This window comes from Cherax quadricarinatus, chromosome 55 (genome assembly GCF_038502225.1).
Source record: "Cherax quadricarinatus isolate ZL_2023a chromosome 55, ASM3850222v1, whole genome shotgun sequence".
Classification (NCBI taxonomy): domain Eukaryota; kingdom Metazoa; phylum Arthropoda; class Malacostraca; order Decapoda; family Parastacidae; genus Cherax; species Cherax quadricarinatus.
In genome coordinates, this window is record NC_091346.1 from 12,401,716 (window position 1) to 12,427,279 (window position 25,564).

Sequence of the window (25,564 nt, forward strand, 5' to 3'; positions counted from 1 at the left end):
CACACATTGCCCTTAAACAGGACATCTCCACTGCCTCCAACCGTCTCCTCGCTGCTGCATTTACCACCCAAGCTTCACACCCATATAAGAGTGTTGGTACTACTATACTTTCATACATTCCCTTCTTTGCCTCCATAGATAACGTTTTTTGACTCCACATATACCTCAATGCACCACTCACCTTTTTTCCCTCATCAATTCTGTGATTAACCTCATCCTTCATAAATCCATCCGCCGACACGTCAACTCCCAAGTATCTGAAAACATTCACTTCTTCCATACTCCTCCTCCCCAATTTGATATCCAATTTTTCTTTATCTAAATCATTTGACACCCTCATCACCTTACTCTTTTCTATGTTCACTTTCAACTTTCTACCTTTACACACATTCCCAAACTCATCCACTAACCTTTGCAATTTTTCTTTAGAATCTCCCATAAGCACAGTATCATCAGCAAAAAGTAACTGTGTCAATTCCCATTTTGAATTTGATTCCCCAAAATTTAATCCCACCCCTCTCCCGAACACCCTAGCATTTACTTCCTTTACAACCCCATCTATAAATATATTAAACAACCATGGTGACATTACACATCCCTGTCTAAGACCTACTTTTACCGGGAAGTAGTCTCCCTCTCTTCTACACGCCCTAACCTGAGCCTCACTATCTTCATAAAAACTCTTTACAGCATTTAATAACTTACCACCTATTCCATATACTTGCAACATCTGCCACATTGCTCCTCTATCCACTCTATCATATGCCTTTTCTAAATCCATAAATGCAATAAAAACTTCCCTACCTTTATCTAAATACTGTTCACATATATGCTTCAATGTAAACACTTGATCTACACATCCCCTATCCACTCTGAAACCTCCTTGCTCATCTGCAATCCTACATTCTGTCTTACCTCTAATTCTTTCAATTATAGCCCTACCGTACACTTTTCCTGGTAAACTCAGTAAGCTTATTCCTCTATAATTTTTACAGTCTCTTTTGTCCCCTTTCCCTTTATATAAAGGGACTATACATGCTCTCTGCCAATCCCTAGGTACCTTCCCCTCTTTCATATATTTATTAAACAAAAGTACCAACCACTCCAACACTATATCCCCCCCTGCTTTTAACATTTCTGTCATGATCCCATCAGTTCCAGCTGCTTTACCCCCTTTCATTTTGCGTAATGCCTCACGTACCTCCCCCACACTTACATTCTGCTCTTCTTCACTCCTAAAAGATGGTATAGATATATATTAACATTAATTGATTATGCTTCGAGTTTCCCTGAAGCCATACCCTTAAAGTCCATAACCATTACACAGGTGGCTGAAGCCCTTTTGTCCATCTTCTCCAGAGTGGGCATCCCTAGAGAAATTTTGTCTGACCGTGGGACACAATTCACATCTGACTTAATGCAACATCTATACCAACTTCTGGGAGTGAAGCCTCTCTTCACCACACCCTATCATCCCAGCTGTAATGGGAGGATTGAGCGCCAGCATTCGATTCTCGAGTCCATTTTAAGGAAACTTTGCTTCCTTAAACCTAAGGAGTGGCATCGTTACCTACCCTGTGCTTTGTTTGCCATGAGGGAAGTTCCCAGTGACTCTTTGGGGTTTTCACCTTTTGAACTTCTCTATGGTAGACAGGCCAGAGGCCCATTGTGCATCCTTCATGACTTATGGACTAATGAGGAGGTGAGTGCTGAGGTTCAGTCTTCTTACCAGTTTCTCCTTGACTTTAGATCCAAACTTGAGGAGACCTCAGACATAGTTTCGAAAAACTTAAGCTTATCAATGGACCAGTACAAAACCTATTTTGATTCCAAAAGTCAGAGGAGAAGTTTTAAAGTAGGGGATGAAGTTTTTGTACTTTTGCCGATCAAGTCAAATAAATTATTAGTAGCATGGAAAGGTCCATATAAAGTATTAAAAATTTGTGGGAAAGTTGACTACCTCATAGAAGTCAAGGGGAAACCTAAACTTTATCATATCAACATCCTTAAGAAATATTACCGAAGAAATTCGGTTAACTGCCTTAATAACTTTGACTTAGTTTTTCCACACGAACTTGATACGACTACTGAAGAATGTAAGGTGTGCGTAATTAACACCTCTAACTTGACTATGATGAAGAACTACATGACTTGGTGACTCTTGACCACTCGGACGCAACCAACATTAATATTAATGAATCTGTGGATGACCATAAGAGACATGAACTACTTCAATGCGTGAGTAACTTTTCAGACATCTTCACTGATATTCCAGGTTTTACCTCCACGGTAGTCCATAAGATTGACTTAGCCACGGACAATCCTATCAAATGAAAATTATACCCAGTTCCAGTTCACCTTCGGATGCATTTGACCGAGAGGTAGACAAATTATTAAAACTAAAGATCATTGAACCTTCAGTATCTTCATATTGTTCACCAGTAGTCATGGTTAAGAAGGAGGATAATTCATATAGACTTGCTATTGACTTCAGAGTCCTTAATGCAATAACTCGGTGGGATGCTGAGCCTATGCCCTCAATAGATAGCAATCTACACAAATTTTATGACTCTTCCTTCTTTTCAGAGATTGATATTGCGCAGGCATATCATCAAGTAATGTTAGATTCTTCTTCTAAGCAGTACACCGCTTTTCCCACACACTAAGGACTGATGCAATGTAGAACTATGCCCTTCGGTTTGGTAACTGCCTGTGCTACCTACGTGAGACTGATGAGAAAGGTCTTGGGTAATATGCCAAATGTTTCAGTTTATTTTCATAACATTTATGTAATGACATCTATGTGGGGCGAACATATCCAAACATTAACATCAGCTTTGCGTAGGTTACGCTCACATGGCCTCACTGCCAAGCCGAAGAAATGCTTCCTTGGGGATAACAAGATTAGATATCTTGGACTGATGCTTTCTAATAACTCTCTGCAGCCTCTCCCCAGTAAGATCAAACCTTTATTAGAATTTAAATTCCCCAAAACCAAGAAGCTCATGCATAGCTTTCTTGGTTCTGTCAATTTTTATGCATGGTTCATCCCGAACCTTACTGATCTTACAGGCATCTTATCCAACTTCCTTAAAAAGTCTGTGAAGGAACCTCTTGAACTTTCCGACGTAGCTCGGGAAAAGTTTAATGAGATTAAAAGTATCTTTTCGAAAGACCCTATACTTAAGATTCCAGATATTAATAAAACATTTTGTTTAAGAACTGATGCCTCCAATACTGGCTTAGGTGTGGTGCTACTACAATACCATGATGGTACTCCCTTCCCTGTATGCTTCCTAAGCCAGAAACTCCTTCCCGCAGAAACGAGATACTCCACCATAGGAAAGGAATGTTTGGCCCTTGTGTGGGGTATCTCCAAACTTAGATTTTATTTGCTGGGAAAAGAATTTATTTTAGAAACTGACCACAAACCTTTGATATACCTAGAAACTTTTAAAGGAACCAACAGTCGCCTCTTGAGGTGGACATTGGCACTCCAGGCTTATAAGTTCCATATTGTGTATATCAATGGTTCTTCCAATTATTTCTCTGACTGGTTAAGTCGTGACAGTCAGTAGAAGATTTCTTGCCTTAAGCGACTTCCATATGTTAGAACCTCTTCCTCGCCTATTCTTCTTATACTCCTTGACTATAAGTCTTGGTATGGGGGAGTGTGAGGGAAAAGTTCAATAGGTAAGAGTAGAGAGGGAGTATATAGTAACAATAGTTTCATTGCCGGCTACTTGTTAAGGTAGGGAAAGTCAAGCTCCCGCTATTCCCGCCTTTTTTCCCCCACCCCGAAATTGATAGTTTGACTGCTGGCTGTTTGTTAAGGTAGGGTCAGTCTAGCTCCCGCTATCCCTTCCCCTCCTTCTCCCCCCCCCCCCGAAAGTGATAGTTTGACTGCCGGCTGCTTGTTAAGGTAGGGTCAATCTAGCTCCCGCTATCCCTTCCCCTCCTTCTTCCCCCCCCCCGAAAGGTGACGTGTGGGGCTCCGGTCCAAACAGTAATCACTAGACTCACAGCTCCCAGCACTACTGTAAGTACATGCCTGCCTTGTATTCTAGTGGTTTTATTGGTTGAAAGCTTCACTTTTGACCAATAATAAACTTTGTCCTTTCAGTCTTGCTCTAGGTTGACTGTTGTAATAATCACCACATCTTTTAGGTATTGTACTTATCATAGAGAGTGATTTCTTAAGCAGTGGGTAACCTGTCTATCTTTCCAGCTTGGATGACAGAGAGGGTCACCTGCCAATCAACGAGCAGAACTGATGGAGATGGACTAACGTCCTGAGACTTCCCCTTTTTGGATTTAATTGCCTGTGCACCTGTATGAAATTGCAGGACATAACCCCTCATCATTGCAGTGGTAAAGAACCTGCTTTCCTGTCATCGGGATAAAATACTCACGGCTGTATTGTGAAGAACGAACCGGTGGGTTGTAACCAACACCTGCAACTCCCTCCCCTATCATCAGCAACGGCTACAATTTCAACAACACAGTGTCACCAACACCAGACACCCAAATTTTAAATTAGCGTTGAATTCAGTTATTTATATTTTTCATTTTTCATTTTCTTTAATGCAGGATTAATATTTCATATTTAAGTGTTTTATATTTTATATTTTCTATATAATAAAGTGTTTATGTTTGTCTGTTATTTTTTCTTTTTCTATTCATTAATTTTCCTGAGGAGGAGCCAGCCTGGGTAATACTGTCTGAAGTTGTTACAGGGTTGAGTAAGCCTTCACAGTTTCTTTAAGGTTAGGGAACAGCTTATCAGAAATTACTATACATGTGCATCCAGTGTCTCGTAAAATGGTAGATACATTAATTCCATTAACTGTTCCTGAACAGAAGGGTGCTTGGTCATTACAGTCTTTGAAACATCTTCCAACTTTTTGCACTTTCTTAGAAGGACAATCGGGACGTTTATGTCCCTAAACACTACATAAATGACAAACCGGAATAAATGACGTTAGTTTACTTTCCACTAGAGGCTTTGATTTCTTAAGATCTGGTGAACGCTTGCTCTTAGGGTTCGATCCCTTTAGGTCTTTATAGGAATTGTGAGCCTCAGCATACAAGTCAGCAGCCTCAGCAACTTCCTCAGCTTTAATCAGGTTACGTTCTCTAATGAATATTCTTATCTGGCGGGAAGAGCTGTCAGGAACTGGTCAGCAACCATGAAGTCTCTAAGAGATTCATATCTGTGATCAATTCCTGAGCTCTCTATCCAAAAGTCGAACAAACGAGAGAGTGTCACCTGTAACTGCTGAAAGTTTTGGCCAGGCTGTAAGGTGGCATACCTGAAATATTTTCTATAAGAATTTGTGGTTTTTTGATATGCTTTAAGGATTGCCTTCTTCAGTAGGTTATAATTATATATGATATCCTGCGACAAAGTTGCATAGATATTCAAAGCTGTACCAGAAAATAACATACCAAACCTGGTAGCCCAGGTGACAGCTGGCCATTCACAGAGGGTAGCGGTATTTTCAAACCTAATAATGTGTGAAGTTATGACTTCACCCTCTTTGAAGAAAGGTAAATTAGGTGTTGGAATGTGTGCACTAGCTGTAAAATGTTCAATTACTCCTTCCTCTAATTGTTGTCGTGTAAAAGTTAACTTTTTATTTTCTAATTCAAGGCGAGATTTCTCTACCTCATGATCTTTTTCTCTCTCTCTTACTCATGTTCTCTATCTTTTGCTCTTTCCTCAAGTTCTCTTAATTTAGCTTGCTCCTCCCATACTTTAGCTCTCTCCTCACAATCAAGTCTATCACGCTCCTTTTAGTCTTCTCTTTCGATTCTCTTTCTCTCCTTTTTCTCCTCTTTCTCTTGATTCTCTCTCTCTCTCATTTGTCTCTTCTCTTTCTCTTTCTGATTTCTTCTCTCTCAATTCTTTCTTTTTCAATTCTTTCCTGGATCTTAGCGCTAATGAAAGCTTCTAATTTTTTCCCCTCGTTATTCCTAACTTACTCCCAGCGTTCATCCAAAACTGGTATTCCTCCATGTTTGCAAGAATAACTTAAACTATCAGGGGAAAATGAAATGGGTATCAAAGAAAATGGAGGGTTCAATTCCTGCTCCACTCAAACTGTAAATAAAACGGAGGGTTCGATCCCTGCTTTGATTAAACAGTATGTATGAATAAAAATGGAAGGTTCTATGCCGGCTCCAACCAAACAGTAAGTTGAATGGGGTCCCTTGACCATCCAATCTTCTCCAACAAATCAAGAGTGTCCTACAACAGTTCCCTTGATATAATAAATAGAGCTCAATGAAACAATTTGTTACTGGAAAATCTTGGGTCCCTAGAGTTTGTTCCTCCAAATTGCTTCAAGCTCCAAAACACAAGGTGACAGAATTAACTAGTATCTCCTGCCTTGACTTGACTTACAATAAATTGAGACTATAACAATCACCAAATATTTTAAATACCTGTACTGTAGTCCTACCATAGAGAATGATTACTCATGGCTGGTGGTAACCGTCTGTGGTATGCAGCATTGAAGGTCCAGTGGTAGATTCGAGATGGAGCTGAATCTTGATTCAGTCGAGTAATCCTGGCAAGGTCACCACTTGTGAAGGCTTACTCAGCCCTGTAAGATCTTAAGTTTGTCTTACCAAGGCTGGCTCCTCCTTAGGAAAATTCATGTATAGAAAAAGAATAATAACATACAAATATAAACACTTTATTGTTATAATTGAAAATATAAAACATTTAAATATGAACTTTTATCCTATGTGAAAGAGAAATGAAAAATGAAATATAAAAATGATGTTTGAATTCAACGCTAATATGTACAGTTAGACTGGGGTGTCTGATGTTGTTGACACCGCGCCTTGTAGAAATTGTAGCTGTTGCTGAGGATGTGAAGGGTGTCACAGCTGTTGAGTGACAACCCAATGACTAGTTCGTCACAGTGTCTAGCCTTGAATAATCCGTCAAGATGATATATCCATTAAAAACAGGAGCAGAGGCTTTTACAGTTGTGCTGGGAGCTGTGAGTCAAGTGATTATCCATTTGGTTAGAGCCCCACACGTCACCTTTCCCGGTGGAGAAAAAGTGGGGGGGGGATAGGGGGAGCTAGACACTGACCCTACCTTAACAAGCAGACTTGCAATCAAACTATCGTCACCATATACTCGCTCGCTACTCATATCTGTTGAACTTTTTCCTCACAGGGAGCAAGTTCCTTGCAGCATCTGCACTGTCTCACAATGGGACCGTTTGGATGTGGAGAAGGATGTGAGGTCCTTTTTGTGTTTCTCCATGGAGCTATCAGTTCCTATCCTTCTCTTTGCCTCCTTCGGGGTTTCTTCCTTCCTTCCTCAGCAGCATCCTTAAATGTCCCTGGCAAGTCCTCGAACGTTGTATCACCTTCTGGCAGCACTTTGCTGTATGACTGGCATCTTTTGATACTTTTAACCTTTACTTGACCTTAACCATAGTTTTAGTTTCTCCTCCTCCAATCTATATTTCAAGGTAGCTCGTGGACAAAAATATTTACTCTTCAACTAATGACATCTACAGATCATCTTTCTTATCAAAGTATTAGCATAGCACTTCAAGCTATAAAGAGTGTAAGTTTATTCAGGTATACACAAATACAGTGACATAGAGTATCATACATTGGGATCCGTGGCCTGGTTGGCAAAGCTCTCACTTCACACGCTAAGGGTCTGGTGTAGACAGTAAGCCTACATGGCTAGCTTTCACAGTTTCCACTAGAGGACAGGTCTCTGAGTAAGCATGTTCAGGCCTGCCTGGCTCTCACTGGGCTACCGAGCATCCTAGAGTCAGCAACTCCACTGCTCTCTCCCTCGCGGTCATGGCCCTCTGGGTCACACTGGGCACTTGAGCACACTGCTTGTGTACCACGAACCGAAATAAAGAAGCCTCTGATGCCTCATGACACATTCCTGTTACCAGATCAACTCAAAAGGCAGATAAAACAGTGGTGGCAAGAGGAAGGGGGGTTGCAGTGGTTGTGTTTGTCCAGAGGAAGGAAGGAAATCGAAGACATTGTCTCCACTTTATTGCCTCATACAAGAAGCATCCATCTCTCTATTCATTATCCTGAAGTCTTGTCTGCATGTTTCATTATTCAGATATAGGGTCAGCAGGATTCAGACCGAAATGATGAATTTTCCTCAAGAAATCTTCGTTGCATCACATGAGTCTTTAGAGCCTCCCATGCTATTCTTCAGTCACATGTTCAGCGTCACCTGTATGTTTCTGCTCTTGTTGCTGTTCAGCTCAGCACAGATATTTCAGCAAATCAGAGGTGAGTTGTGTGGTGCTCTGCATCCAGTGTGGTTGTTTCTCCACGTGTGTGAGGTGGGTACACACGTGGTCGTCACTCCACCACACACACCTCGCCTCACGTCACCCATGCTCGCCTCATGCCACTCTCCCTCTGCTATTTTTCTGTGGATTTAGTGTGAATTCTTTCCCAGAGCTGTGTATCTGAGTGCCCGAGGTCACTCCAAGTCATGTAGATCATGAAGCCATGTGTGGATATGGGAACGTGGAGCAAGCCACGTGGGTTAGCAAGCCAGATGTCGAAAGCTATATGCTGTTGTCTGCTGCCTGGCATCACTCATGACATCACCATGCTGTCTGCATCACTCCCCTGATATCACCTCACGACGTTATCCTAGGATGTCTGCCTGACATCACCTCACTATGACACCTTGCGATGTCACTCACAATGTCTTCCTGACATAACCAAGGACGTTCTATGACATCACTCAGGACGTCTGCCCGACATCACTTCGCGACGTCACCCTGGACATCTGCGTGACGTCGCCCAAGTTGCTGCCCGACGTCATGCCAGGATGTCACCCAGGACGTCTGCCTGACGTCACCTCGCGATGTCACCTAGGATGTCTGCCCGACATAATCTTCCAATGTCACCCTCGATGTCTGCCTGACATCTCCTCGTGATGCCACCCCACATCCCTCATGATGTCATGCCTGACATCACCACATGTCACATCGACAGTGTTATAGTTTCACAGTGAGCAATTTCTTTCAGTATTGAGAACATTCGAGAGAAGATGTATCACATGTTAATTCCTAGCACAGAAAAGCGTCATTTGCTTGAGAAAGTCATGTTGTAACCGCATGTGCAGTGTATGTGTACAGTTATACGTGTGTCCAGATGTGTGGTTTCTGAGCCCAGATTTGTGTGTAGACCACAGTATGGTCTGAGTCCAGACCTAGTGTTACATGTCACTCCATTGTGACCACTGACAGCTGACATTAGTCAGTCCAGGTGTCAGTTTACGAGCGTCCGAATTCCCACGTACAGAAAGCTCTTACGCTCACTGTTCATAAATGCCTGAGTCATAACTGCTACGACTCCCCTTTGAGACTCATTTCACTCCACCTCCTGACTGTCAGAGTGAAGTTATGTGTAGAAATCCAGTCTGAGGATGCTTACACTAAACTCTGCTCTGACTCCAATTCTGTCAAGAGAATGACATCAAGCTGCAGTAGCTCTCATGGCAGGCGACTGTCTGACTCGTGTCACAGCCTCATTGAGCAGCCTGCATCAAGTATGATGTCATTTTGACCGCTAGCCTGCTCACTATGGTGTATGCTGATACGACTCCCAAATGCTTCACCTGAGTCGTCCCTGCCACAACTCACGCCGCACTCCACAATGACTGCTTAACCATTCCAGAGCAGACCGTACACTGTTACATCACAGCTCAGCCGCAGTGATGTCTTCTGTGCTTCAGTATCTGTCCAGACACAGGAAGGCATGCAGTGGCGCCTGCCAAGGCTCACTGCCTCGGACCACGATGTTTAGCACACCCCACCTTTTTTGTCTTCCCTCCCTGTAGGAAGGTTTTTTCTGTCCGTGTCAACATGTATATATGTATGTTTTTATTTTGTGTTCTGTACCTGTTCCTGCGAGAGAGAGACCGAGTTTTTTTTTCAGTCAAACATGGTCAAGGACGACCATGGGTAGGTGGCCGAGCAAAATGTAAGCCTACATGGTTAGTTTCCATAGTTTCTGTACTGTCGACTCTCCTGCAATAACACTTAAGCCTTTTCCCTCAATTCCTGCTGCTGAGTCCATATTCCGTATATCATAGTCGAAAAAGACTTAATGAATGGTGAAGAAGGCATTATGGAGAAATTTGTGTTCCATAATCTACTGGTCCTTTCTTCGCGCAGTTCGAGACAATGCTAAATTGACATTGACTGCTGAGAGCTTCCAACCCTGGAATTTATAGTGAGACAGCGTTTACAAGTATGGGAATTAATAATACAGTGCCGAAATTGCTATCGCCAAATATTGTAGGTCACTAACTGAATGCCCAGTCTGTTGTGCAGCTGACCATTACAATCCATCCTGCAACCGACCCCCACGTGCCTCAACTGTTGAGTGTCTCATCCTGCCATACATATTCTCGTCATTGGCCGGTTTTCTTGAGAGAAAGGGAGATTTCCTTTGGCAGTCTTTCATCCCTGCCTTCGAAGGAGACTCACATTGCTTTCTTTCTCCACAGTTGCTCCTGCCTTAAACCTCTGTAGTATTCACTGCCAGTCACCACTTGCCTATGACGTTCTTACCTTATCGTCTATACTATCCTTCCTACTTCGTCGTCTTCTCACCCACATGTTTCTCCATCTACAAAGCCAGTCATGGCTAAGACTTTATCGCATGCTTCCACTTTTTCAGAGTCCAAAACATCGAAATTCAAAACTCCTGCCACTAAACCAACCTACACGGATTTGCCATGACAGTGACCTCCATCGATGACATGGCAAGACTTCAAGTGGACATCAACCAAATCTTCAAATGGGCCACTCAACACAATATGAAGTTCAATGAGGAGAAACTTCAACTACTCAGATATGGAAAAGTTGAAGAAAATAAAGCTGTATCTGGGTATACAACAAATTCTAACCAAATAATAGAGTGAAAAAATAATGTAAAGGACCTGGGAGTGATAATATCAGAGTATCTCGCCTTCAAAGGCCAAAACAATGAATCTACCGCATCTGCTAGGAAAATGATTGGATGGATAATGAGAACCTTCAAATCTAGGGATGCCAAGCCCATGATGATTCTTTTATAATCGTTAGTTCTTTCTAGGCTGGAATACTGCTGTACACTAACTGTCCCCTTCAAGGCAGGCGAAGTTGCTGACCTGAAGAGTGAACAAATAACTTTCACGGCACAATTAAGTACCATACGGCACCTAAATTACTAGCAACGGTTTAAGGCCCTTGATTTGCATTCCCTGGAACGCAGGCGAGAGAGATACTCGATAATATACACTTAGAAAATCCTAGAGGGACTAGTACCAAACTTGCACACGAAAATCACTCCCTATGAAAGCAAAAGACTTGCCAGGAGATGCAACATTCCCCAAATGAAAAACAGGGGCGCCACGAGTACACTGAAAGACAACACAGCAAGTGTCTGGGGCCCAAGACTGTTCAACTGCCTCCCAGCATACAAAAGGGAGATTACCAATAGACCCCTTTCTGTCTTTAAGAAGGCACTGGACAGGCACCAAAAGTCAGTCCCTAACCAGCCGGGCTGTGGTTCATACGTCAGTTTGCTTACGACCAGCAGTAACAGCCTGGTTGATGAGACCCTGATCCACCACGAGGCCTAGTCTCAGACCGAACCGCGAGGGTGATGACTCCCGAAACCCTCTCCAGGTAAACCCGCATAGCATTCCCCCACACTTCACTTGTCCTACCTCTGAATCTAGCTCCTTATCCCCTACTGAGACAGTAACATTATTAGTATTATCAAAACTAAGGGCTAAACCACCAGGGTAATAAAGCACTGGTGAGCCAGTAACAGTTGTGGAAGTACATTTGCTCCTACTTACTGCCGCTACCTCCTTTGCCCACTCAAGTTTCTTTATACCAGGATATCGCTAACCTCTCATCGTCTTCACCTTCCATTAGCACCATTGCTTCCTGCTGATTCCCTGGAACTACTGAAGCGTTTAATGTTGAGACAAAACAGGTGATAGACACTGTCCCACCCCCCAAAAGCTCACAATCTCAGCTTTCACAATCTTCTACACGTCTGCTCACCGTCTTCATCCCATTCAGTAGGCACCACCTACTAACTGTTGCTGATATCCTTCTACTCGCAGCTAATGGCTTTCTTAAAGTAGAATATAAAAGTAATCTGGAGTACTCAGGATAAGGGATGGGGAGGTCGGGGCATTCTAGCCTCATTTGTTATTTTCCCAGTTCTGCTCTGTATGACTGTGTACAAGATCTAAAATTCTAGCTATTTTACTGCAATCACTGCATACTATTCCCGATGACACATTTAGTGAAAACAGGCATTTTGTGCACACTGATTTACCATTTTTTCAGGCCTTTGTTCACACTTCACTATATTATTCTGTAGCCCGTGTCTACATAAATAAATGGTATACGGTTTGCTCTTTGTATGTTTCTCTTTCACGACCATTTTCTATTTCAGATGTCGATTTTTTGGTTTCTTTGCCTCAACCGTTCCATTATTATGAGATTTTAATGCTCAACATTTCCTCTAGAGAGGGTTTCAATGTGACTCTCGTGGCGACAAGTTAGAGACTGAACATTTCTCTTCCCCTCCCATGTTATAAATATCAGCACCAATATTCATTTCGAACCTAGTACTTGTGAGGGAAAAGTTCAACAGATAGGAGTAGCGAGTGAGTATATGGTAACGATAGTTTGATTGCCGGCTGCTTGTTAAGGTAGGGTAAATATAGCTCCCGCAATCCCCCCTCCCTTTCTCCCCACCCTAAAAGGTGACATGTGGGGCTCCGGCCAAACAGTAATCACTCGACTCACAGCTCCCAACACAACTGTAAGTAAAAGCCTGCTCCTATTCAAGTGGAATTATTGGTTGAAAGCTTCACTTTTGACCAATAATAAACTTAGTCCTTTCAGCCTTGATCTCCATGTTAGATGTTTTGATAATCACCATGTCTTTTAGGTATTGTACTTATCATGGAGAGTGATTTATTAAGCAGAGGGTAACCTGTCTCTCTTTCCAGCTTGGAATGACAGATTGGGTCACCTGCCAACCAACAAGAAGCGCTGAAGGAGAAGGACTTTTGCAAAAGTCCGGAGACGTCAATTTTTGGATCTACCTACCTGATTAACTGCAGGTGACAGCAGACAACAACCCCTCATCTTTGTAGTGGTAAAGAACCTGCTTTCCTGTCATCTGGACTGACTATTCAAGGCTATAGACTCTGTGAAGAACTAGCCGTTGGGTTGTCACCAACACCTGTGACCCCCCTCCACATCATCAGTAACGGCTACAATTTCTACAAGACGGTGTCAACCTCCACCAGACACCCCAGTATAACTGTACATATTAGCGTTGAATTCAAATGTCATTTTTTCATTTCATTTTTCATTTTTCTTTCAAATAGGATACACCTTCATGTTTCACTGTTTTATCTTTGCATTAATAAATAATAAAGTGTTTATCTTTGTGAATTATTTCTTTTTCTATTCATTAATTTTCCTGAGGAGGAGCCAGCCTTGGTAATACTGTCTGAAGTTGTTACAGGGGTGAGTAAGCCTTCACAGTACTCTTACTCTTTCTTGCGTCAATTTTTCTATTTGACCATTTAGCACAACTTTTGACTTTACAGGGTCTGTAATACAAAATGTACATGTTCTCCTCATTTATGGTGCCGTGGCCTGGTGGTAAAAGCTCTTGCTTCACACGGTGAGGGTCTGGGTTCGGTTCCCAGCGAAGGGGTGGAAACATTGGACGTGTTTCCTTACACCGGTTGTCTATGTTCACACATCAGTAAAATGGGTACCTGGGTGTTAGTCGACTGGTGTGGGTCGCATCCTGGGACAAAACTGACCTAATTTGCTCACGTTGGTAGTTTGAATGGACTGGGCACTTTACTCACGCCATACCTATTGAGGATCCTCTTCCATCGCCTTCTTCAGATGAATTGTTACAAATATTTTCATCATCTGTTATAACAGAAGCTTCATTTGTAGTCCCCAAAACCTCGGGTAGACATTCTCGAAATGTGTATCTTGGTGGACTCCTTGTGCTCGTTCTGCCTGACAGAAACGTGGTGCCTGGGGCCGGTACCGTTACTAGCTTCCGCTAGTTCAGTTAGGGCAATCTGAAAAGAAAGTACGGAAGCTGAGTGACAAGTATTCTCCGGACACAGCTCCCGTTCTTACGGTTACCGGCGTCTGCACTGCGGAACTTGCTGAGGTTGCCGCAGAAATTGAACATCATCTTATCCATTTATTTCAAGGGCTCCATCTTTTCTCCTCGCGTCTTTTCTCTAAAACTGCCACTCAACATCTTAAGATTTTAATTATTGTATTGAGGAATCTGATAATGTGCTTTCATGCTTCGTGAACTTGATTAGATGCTTTCCAACGTCTGCAGGTGGGCATGATATTCGGAGTAATGAACAAGCAGACAGCAACGCTGATACAGGTTACGTTGATATTCGGAGTAACAAACAAGCAGACACCAACGATGATCCAGGATACGTTTATATTCAGGTAACGAACAAGCAGACACCAATGCTGATCAAGGTTACGTTGATATTCGGGTAACGAACAAGCAGACACCAAAGCTCGATCAACAGTTTAGGACATAAGTTCGTAAACAGATATTACTTTCTCGGATTGTTTTGCGGTGGTCTGAGTTGATAAACAATAAATTGCATTCAGTTAAACCATGTTTTTGTTTCTGGCCATATTATTATCATGGGTGTAGTGTCCGAAAGACTACACTCTCCCGCCTACATATTGGACACAGGTCTCAATTACGGGTATTACAGGGAAAACAATGAGAATTACTAAGTTACTTTCTTAGTTCTCATCTTGTAATAAATTATCGTCTTTAACAGAGGGTACGAACAATAATAAAAATAATAATAATATATCTTTATTTCTACAAGTATATGTACAAGGTACATATCACTGATATACTACTATATGGTATAAACCTTGGTAATAAATACCGACAAGTTGGTTTACAAAGACACGTAAGCAAACACTATGACATATTAGAAAACGTTTCGGTCCTGTGACCTTGATCACTTCTAACATACAGAGGTAGAAAGACATTATATATAGGCGGAGAGTGAGGTGTGAGTGACACATGGTGACCTGATGAATGCCATGTTGGGATGAGGACAGGTAGACGATGAGATCATGTGACTCCTGTGTTGCTGGGTTGGTGGTGCTTAGCCTGCTTAAGTATCATTTATGCTAAGCCGCTTGTTATGCACAGCATATCGGGCAAATTAGGTCACTTTTGTCCCAGGATGCGACCCACACCAGTCCACTAACACCCAGATACCCATTTTACTGATGAGGAACATAGACAACCGGTATAAAGAAACACGTCTGTTTCTACCCTCGCCTGGAATCGAACACGGAGCCTCTCCGTGTAAAGCGATAGCTTCAGCCACCAGGCGACGCGTCACCGTGGTAGAATACGGTATATAATACACCTCCCACACCTCCACCTACCTGCTGCACTAACACTTCCTGATCTCCTGGCTCTGAGTCCTATCTTTGACGCAGAATCTCACTTTGACTTATAACACAACTAACATATTGCTGCAACTTTGGTTTGGTTTTATCTTCAGCATTGTTTATAACTCCCGTTAAACCTGTCTCCAGCAACCTACTATCCTATGATCTCCCAATATTCATTATTTAGGACATCCCGTCCTGCAGCGCTGCATAACCCTTTCGGGTTTAGTGCCAAGTCTGACTATATTATTATTATTATTATTATTATTATTATTATTATTATTATTATTATTATTTTGTACAAACCTTCCTTTAACATAAGCAAGACATAATTTACAACACCAGTGACGAAGTATAGAAAGAAAAATCAATTTACAACAACAACAAAAGCCAAACAGTACAATGTAAATTAATTATAGAAAAAATTGCTATATTAAAAGTCAAGAAAATAAGCCAGGAGTCGATGCTGTAAATAATGGAAGATCAAAATAAAACTAATATGCTAATAAGAACATTAACAACACCGAGGTCCTGGGTTCAAGTCTCCTCCGGTACGGCTGAAAAACATGAGGGACGTGTTTCCACCAGATACTGGCTGTCCCTGTTCACATATCAGTTTAAAATGGGTACCTGGGTGTTTGTGGACTGGTGTGGGTCGCATCCTGGGGCAAAACTGACCTAATTTGCCCGAAATGCTCAGCATAACAAGCGGCTTTCTGTATAGTAGTATGTCATTGACGTCAGCTATGGTCTGTATACCTTGTACATGTACTTGTAGCATATAAAGACATTATATTATTATTATTATTATTATTATTATTATTATTATTATTATTATTATTATTATTATTATTATTATTAAACTCCCGGAAAAACAGAGAATAATTTTCGCTCAGTTTTTTAAAGCCTTGATTTATTAAAAATAAAGACAACAGACACTGTATTGGACACTAAACCTTTTTTTGAAGACAACAGTTTGACAGGTAAAGACGTTTTTCAAGTTAATGAGGTTTAATATTCAGCATAATATTTTCGTCCCATCACAGTATAAACACTATCATCACAGTATAAACACTATCATCACAGTATAAACACTATCATCACAGTATAAACACTATCATCACAGTATAAACACTATCATCACAGTATACTCATCACAGTATAAACACTATCATCACAGTATAAACACTATCATCACAGTATAAACACTACTATCACAGTATAAACACTATCATCACAGTATAAACACTATCATCACAGTATAAACACTATCATCACAGTATAAACACTATCATCACAGTATAAACACTACTATCACAGTATAAACACTATCATCACAGTATAAACACTATCATCACAGTATAAACACTACTATCACAGTATAAACACTATCATCACAGTATAAACACTATCATCACAGTATAAACATTATCATCACAGTATAAACACTATCATCACAGTATAAACAAACACAGTATACTATCACAGTATAAACACTACCATCACAGTATAAACACTACCATCACAGTATAAACACTACTATCACAGTATAAACACTATCATCACAGTATAAACACTATCATCACAGTATAAACACTATCATCACAGTATAAACACTACTATCACAGTATAAACACTACCATCACAGTATAAACACTATCATCACAGTATAAACACTATCATCACAGTATAAACACTACTATCACAGTATAAACACTATCATCACAGTATAAACACTACCATCACAGTAAAAACACTATCATCACAGTATAAACACTACTATCACAGTATAAACACTACCATCACAGTATAAACACTACTATCACAGTATAAACACTATCATCACAGTATAAACACTATCATCACAGTATAAACACTACTATCACAGTATAAACACTATCATCACAGTATAAACACTATCATCACAGTATAAACATTATCATCACAGTATAAACACTATCATCACAGTATAAACACTACTATCACAGTATAAACACTACTATCACAGTATAAACACTACCATCACAGTATAAACACTACCATCACAGTATAAACACTACTATCACAGTATAAACACTACTATCACAGTATAAACACTATCATCACAGTATAAACACTATCATCACATTATAAATCACTACTCATCACAGTATAAACACTATCATCACAGTATAAACACTATCACCACAGTATAAACACTACTACCATCACAGTATAAACACTACTATCACAGTATAAACACTATCATCACAGTATAAACTCTATCATCACCATCACAGTATAAACACTATCATCAAATCACAGTATACAGTATAAACACTACTATCACAGTATAAACACTACCATCACAGTATAAACACTACTATCACAGTATAAACACTATCATCAAAGTATAAACACTATCATCACAGTATAAACACTACTATCACAGTATAAACACTATCATCACAGTATAAACAATCATCACTACTACTATCACAGTATAAACACTACCATCACAGTATAAACACTACTATCATCACAGTATAAACACTACTATCACAGTATAAACACTATCATCACAGTATCACAAACACTATCATCACAGTATAAACACTACTATCACAGTATAAACACTATCATCAAATCACAGTATCAACACTATCAGCACAGTATAGACACTATCATCACAGTATAAACACTATCATCACAGTATAAACACTACTATCAACTACCATCACAGTATAATCACTGCCACTACATCACAGTATAAACACTATCATCACAGTATAAACACTATCATCACAGTATAAACATCACAGTATCATCACAGTATAAACACTATCATCACAGTATAAACACTATCATCACAGTATAAACACTATCATCACAGTATAAACACTATCATCACAGTATAAACACTACTATCACAGTATAAACACTATCATCACAGTATAAACACTATCATCACAGTATAAACACTACTATCACAGTATAAACACTACTATCACAGTATAAACACTATCCTCACAGTATAAACACTATCATCACAGTATAAACACTACTATCACAGTATAAACACTACCATCACAGTATAAACACTACTATCACAGTATAAACACTATCATCACAGTATAAACACTATCATCACAGTATAAACACTACTATCACAGTATAAACACTACCATCACAGTATAAACACTACCATCACAGTATAAACACTACCATCACAGTATAAACACTACTATCACGGTATAAACACTATCATCACAGTATAAACACTATCATCACAGTATAAACACTACCATCACAGTATAAACACTATCCTCACAGTATAAACACTATCATCACAGTATAAACACTACTATCACAGTATAAACACTACCATCACAGTATAAACACTACCATCACAGTATAAACACTACTATCACAGTATAAACACTATCATCACAGTATAAACACTATCATCACAGTATAAACACTATCATCACAGTATAAACACTATCATCACAGTATAAACACTACTATCACAGTATAAACACTACCATCACAGTATAAACACTACTATCATCACACATCACAGTATAAACATCACAGTATAAACACTATCATCACAGTATAAACACTATCATCACAGTATAAACACTATCATCACAGTATAAACACTATCATCACAGTATAAACACTACCATCACAGTATAAACACTACTATCACAGTATAAACACTATCATCACAGTATAAACACTACCATCACAGTATAAACACTACTATCACAGTATAAACACTACCATCACAGTATAAACACTATCATCACAGTATAAACACTATCATCACAGTATAAACACTACTATCACAGTATAAACACTACTATCACAGTATAAACACTACCATCACAGTATAAACATTATCATCACAGTATAAACACTACTATCACAGTATAAACACTACTATCACAGTATAAACACTATCATCACAGTATAAACACTACTATCACAGTATAAACACTACCATCACAGTATAAACACTATCATCACAGTATAAACACTATCATCACAGTATAAACACTATCATCACAGTATAAACACTACCATCACAGTATAAACACTATCATCACAGTATAAACACTATCATCACAGTATAAACACTACTATCACAGTATAAACACTACCATCACAGTATAAACACTATCATCACAGTATAAACACTATCATCACAGTATAAACACTACTATCACAGTATAAACACTACCATCACAGTATAAACACTACTATCACAGTATAAACACTACTATCACAGTATAAACACTACCCTCACAGTATAAACACTACTATCACAGTATAAACACTACTATCACAGTATAAACACTACCCTCACAGTATAAACACTACTATCACAGTATAAACACTACTATCACAGTATAAACACTACTATCACAGTATAAACACTACCCTCACAGTATAAACACTACTATCACAGTATAAACACTACTATCACAGTATAAACACTACTATCACAGTATAAACACTACACCACAGTATAAACACTACTATCACAGTATAAACACTATCATCACAGTATAAACACTACTATCACAGTATAAACACTACCATCACAGTATAAACACTACTATCACAGTATAAACACTACCATCACAGTATAAACACTACTATCACAGTATAAACACTACCATCACAGTATAAACACTACCATCACAGTATAAACACTACCATCACAGTATAAACACTATCATCACAGTATAAACACTACTATCACAGTATAAACACTACCATCACAGTATAAACACTACTATCACAGTATAAACACTACTATCACAGTGTAAACACTACCATCACAGTATAAACACTACTATCACAGTATAAACACTACTATCACAGTATAAACCCTACCATCACAGTATAAACACTATTATCACAGTATAAACACTACTATCACAGTATAAACACTACCATCACAGTATAAACACTACTATCACAGTATAAACACTACCATCACAGTATAAACACTATCATCACAGTATAAACACTATCATCACAGTATAAACACTACCATCACAGTATAAACACTATCATCACAGTATAAACACTATCATCACAGTATAAACACTACCATCACAGTATAAACACTACCATCACAGTATAAACACTACCATCACAGTATAAACACTATTATCACAGTATAAACACTACTATCACAGTATAAACACTACCATCACAGTATAAACACTACTATCACAGTATAAACACTATCATCACAGTATAAACACTACTATCACAGTATAAACACTATCATCACAGTATAAACACTATCATCACAGTGTAAACACTATCATCACAGTATAAACACTATCATCACAGTAAAAACACTATCACCACAGTATAAACACTACCATCACAGTATAAACACTATCATCACAGTATGAACACTATCATCACAGTATAAACACTACCATCACAGTATAAATACTATCATCACAGTATAAACACTATCATCACAGTATAAACACTACCATCACAGTATAAACACTACCCTCACAGTATAAACACTACTATCATAGTATAAACACTACTATCATTGTATAAACACTACCATCACAGTATAAACACTATCACAGTATAAACACTACTATCACAGTATAAACACTACTATCACAGTATAAACACTATCATCACAGTATAAACACTACCATCACAGTATAAACACTACCATCACAGTATAAACACGACCCTCACAGTATAAACACTACTATCACAGTATAAACACAGTATAAACACTATCATAGTATAAAAACACTAATCACTAAACACTACGATCACAGTATAAACACTACCATCACAGTATAAACACTAAAATCACAGTATAAACACTATCACAGTATAAATATCACAGTATAAACACTACTATCACAGTATAAACACTACCATCATAGTATAAACACTACTATCACAGTATAAACACTACCATCACAGTATAAACACTACTATCACAGTATAAACACTACCATAACAGTATAAACACTACCATCACAGTATAAACACTACCCTCACAGTATAAACACTACTATCACAGTATAAACACTACCATCACAGTATAAACACTACTATCACAGTATAAACACTACCATCACAGTATAAACACTACTATCACAGTATAAACACTACCATCACAGTATAAACGCTACTATCACAGTATAAACACTACCATCACAGTATAAACACTACTATCACAGTATAAACACTACCATCACAGTATAAACACTACTATCACAGTATAAACACTACCATCACAGTATAAACACTACCATCGCAGAATAAACACTACCATTAAGTATAAACACTACCATCACAGCATAAACACTACTATCACAGCATAAACACTACCATCACAGCACAAACACTACCTTCACAGTATAAGCACTACCATCACAACATAAACACTACCAACACAGCATAAACACTGCCAAGAAATGACAATGGTCCTACACCAACAGAAAAAAGTTCTGGAGCAGAGGCACGGACTTTGGCCTCTATCTAGAGCAACAGATATTAGAGCTAGCCTATACAACCCCCTAAATTTCACCAACATAACGACATTTGTCTTTGCAAACATACAGGGTCTAAAGCCGTCAAAAAACAACAAAATTCATTACATCAAGGGACTGCTTACGGAGTCATATGCAATGTTTGCAGCATTCGCAGAGACCCATATCAATGATCATTATGACAACGAAATATGGATCCCAGGTTATAACCTATTCCGATGCGACAGACTAAACAGGCAACAAGGGAGGGTGGGTTGCTCATTTGCACAGTACTACTAAACACCTCAAATGATGCAATTGAAGTTTTGTCAGTAAAGAATGAAAACCAAAACCTTGTCATGTGGTGGTATACGAGCCTCCAGATGCAACTTCCCAGCAATTCCAGGAGCAGCTTGTGAAAATTGAGCACTGTCTAGAAAATGTCCCAACTTCTGCCCCAAACATCTTTCTACTAGGAGATTTCAACTTAAAACACCTAAAATGGAGGAGTATAGCAAACTATGTTTTAGCAGAGATCACCCCAGGAGGCAGCTCAGATGAAAATTCACACACACATGAGCTATTAAATCTCTGCACTAAATTCACCTTACACCAGCAAATATTAGAGTCTAAAAGACTAGAAAATACGCTGGACCTCATCTTCACCGACAACGACAATCTAATACTTAATATAACTGTATCAAAGACAATACACTCAGATCACAAGATAATAGAGGTACAGACATATATACACAGGGCTCCAGACCAGCAAAATGTGAGCCATCATGAAGGTCTCTTCACGAAATTCAATTTCAATAATAAAAACATACAATGGGATCAAGTAAACCATGTCCTAGGTAAACCATGTCCTAGGTGAAACAAGCTGGGAAGATATCCTAAACAACACGGATCAGAATATTTGCCTTGAAAAAATGGTTCTTGAGTTCTGCTCAAGACACATTCCATTAAGAAAAAGAAAGAGAAGATGTAAACTAGAAAGAGAGAGATGCTCCCTATACAGACGACGGCGTAGAGTCACAGAGCTGCTGAGTGGGATCAATATATAGGAAATGTGAAGGGAGGCACTAGTCAAAGAAATTGCAAATATAGAACTTGCCTTCATAGGCAGGATGGGACATAGACAGATGATAGCCAAGAAATGAGTGAGATACTAAAGTCCCAATATAACTCAGTGTTCAGCGAGCCACTGCCCAGACTAAGGGTCGACAACCCAAATGAATTCTTTATGAACGAAGCCCAAAATCTGTTCATCTCAAAAATCTCGGATATTATCCTAACTCCACAAGACTTTGAAGAGGCAGTTAATGACATGCCCATGTACTCTGCCCCAGGCCCAGACTTGTGGAACTCCGTGTTTATCAAGAATTGCAAGAAGTCCCAATCGCGTGCCTCCAGCATTTTATGGAGAAGGAGCATGGAAACAGGGGTCATCCCACACACACTAAGAACAACAGACATAGCCCCACTCCGCAAAGGTGGCGGTAAAGCAATTGCAAAGAACAACAGACGGATAACGCTAACATCCCATTAAAAGTCTTTGAGAGAGTTCTAAGAAGCAAGATCGTCAACCACCTAGATACCCATCAATTACACAACCCAGGGCAACACGGGTTTAGAGCAGGTCGCTCCTGCCTGTTCCAGCTACTGGACCACTATGATAAGGTCCTGGATGCTGTAGAGGATAAACAAAATACAGATGTTGTATACACAAACTTTGCTAAAGCTTTCGACAAGTGTGACCATGGTATAATAGCACACAAAATGCAGGATAAACGAATAACAGGAAAAGTTGATAGATGGATCTATAACTTCCTGACAAATAGAACACAAAGAGTAATAGTAAACAGAGTAAAGTCAAAGGCAGCCACGGTGAAAAATTCTGCTCCATAAGGCACAGTACTCGCTCCCATTCTATTCCTCATCCTCATTTCTGACATAGACAGAGATGTAGGTCATAGCTCCGTGTCTTCCTTTGTTGATGATACCCGGAATACCATGGCAGTGACCTCCATCGTAGACACCGCGAGACTCCAAGCGGACATCAACCAAATCATCGAATGGGCCACTCAAAACTATTGTTGAAGTTCAACGAGGAAAAATTTCAACTACTCAGATATGGGAAACTTGAAGAAATTAAAAATGTGTCAGGGTATACGACAAATTCTAACCATACAATAGAGCAGAAAAGTAATGTGAAGGACCTAGGAGTGATGTCAGAGGATCTTCAAAGACCACAGCAATGTATCTACCTCATCTGCAAGGAAAATGGTACGATGGATAATAAGATCCTTCAAAACTATGGACACCAAGCCCATGATGATTCTCTTCAAATTGCTTGTGCTCTCTAGGCTGGAATACTGCTGTACACTAACGGCCCCCTTCAAGGCTGGCGACATTGCAGACCTGGAGAGTGTACAAAGAACTTTCACGGCACATATAAGCCCGATAATGCACCTAAACTACTGGGAACTGTTGAAGGTCCTTGATTTGTATTCCCTGGAACGCAGGCGAGAGAGATACATGATAATATACACTTGGCAGGTCCTGGAGGGATTGGTACCAAACCTGCACACGAAAATCACTCCATACGAAAGCAAAAGACTCGGCAGGAGATGCAACATTCCCCCAATGAAAAGCAGGGGCGCTACGAGTACATTGAGAGACAACACAATAAGTGTCCGGGGTCCAAGACTCTTCAACTGCCTCCCAGCCTACATAAGGGGCATTACAATAGACCCCTGGCTATCTTTAAGAAGGCACTGGACAGGTACCTAAAGTCAGTACCTGACCAACCGGGCTGTGGTTCGTACGTCAGCTTGTGTGCGGCCAGTAGTAACAGCCTGCCTAATCAGACCCTGATCCACCGTGAGACCTAGTCTCAGACCGAGCCGCGGGGGCGTTGACCCCCGAAACCCTCTGCAGGCAAACTCCAGGTAAACCATCACAGCATAAACATCACATTTTCTCCTCGTGTCTACAGCATTATTTTAAGGAACACCGGATAAAAAATCCATTGGGCTCACCACTACACCGCCAGCTGCACCAGCTACATCACACTACACTCGCCAGCTGCACCAGCTACGTCAACACTACACTCGCCAGCTGCACCAGCTACGTCACACTACACTCGCCAGCTGCACCAGCTACGTCAACACTACACTCGCCAGCTGCACCAGCTACGTCACACTACACTCGCCAGCTGCACCAGCTACGTCAACACTACACTCGCCAGCTGCACCAGCTACGTCAACACTACAGTCCCACCTCGCTCTCACCTTAGTGTATTACCTGATAAGGTGTGTGATATATCTTATCCAAGAGTATGTGCATCACTTCGTCTTAAGTGTCCAGTAACAGGAACTATCGTCATGTGTTCCTAATAAACCCAACTTGCATGTTAAGCTCTATTAATATATATACTTTTCCAACAAATTGTTTTACAGAATGGCTGTTAATTTTTTTTTTTTTTTTGTGACAGATATGAGGATTTTT

At 39.9% G+C, this 25,564-nt stretch overlaps 1 protein-coding gene across 5 annotated transcripts in view; it reads right to left on the minus strand.

Annotated features, from left to right (window-relative positions):
* Window positions 1-25,320, minus strand: part of LOC128698449 (carbohydrate sulfotransferase 11-like) — a 174,503-nt gene extending 149,183 nt beyond the window's left edge. For 2 of the 5 annotated variants that reach the window (XM_070096830.1, XM_070096827.1), the window contains exon 1: window positions 25,096-25,320. The gene's annotated coding sequence lies outside the window, so the exon portion shown is untranslated. Of the gene's footprint in view, window positions 1-13,937; window positions 14,156-25,095 lie in introns of all 5 variants that reach the window. The other 3 variants (XM_070096824.1, XM_070096829.1, XM_070096825.1) reach the window with 2 other exon arrangements.
* Between the last annotated feature and the right edge of the window lie 244 nt (window positions 25,321-25,564).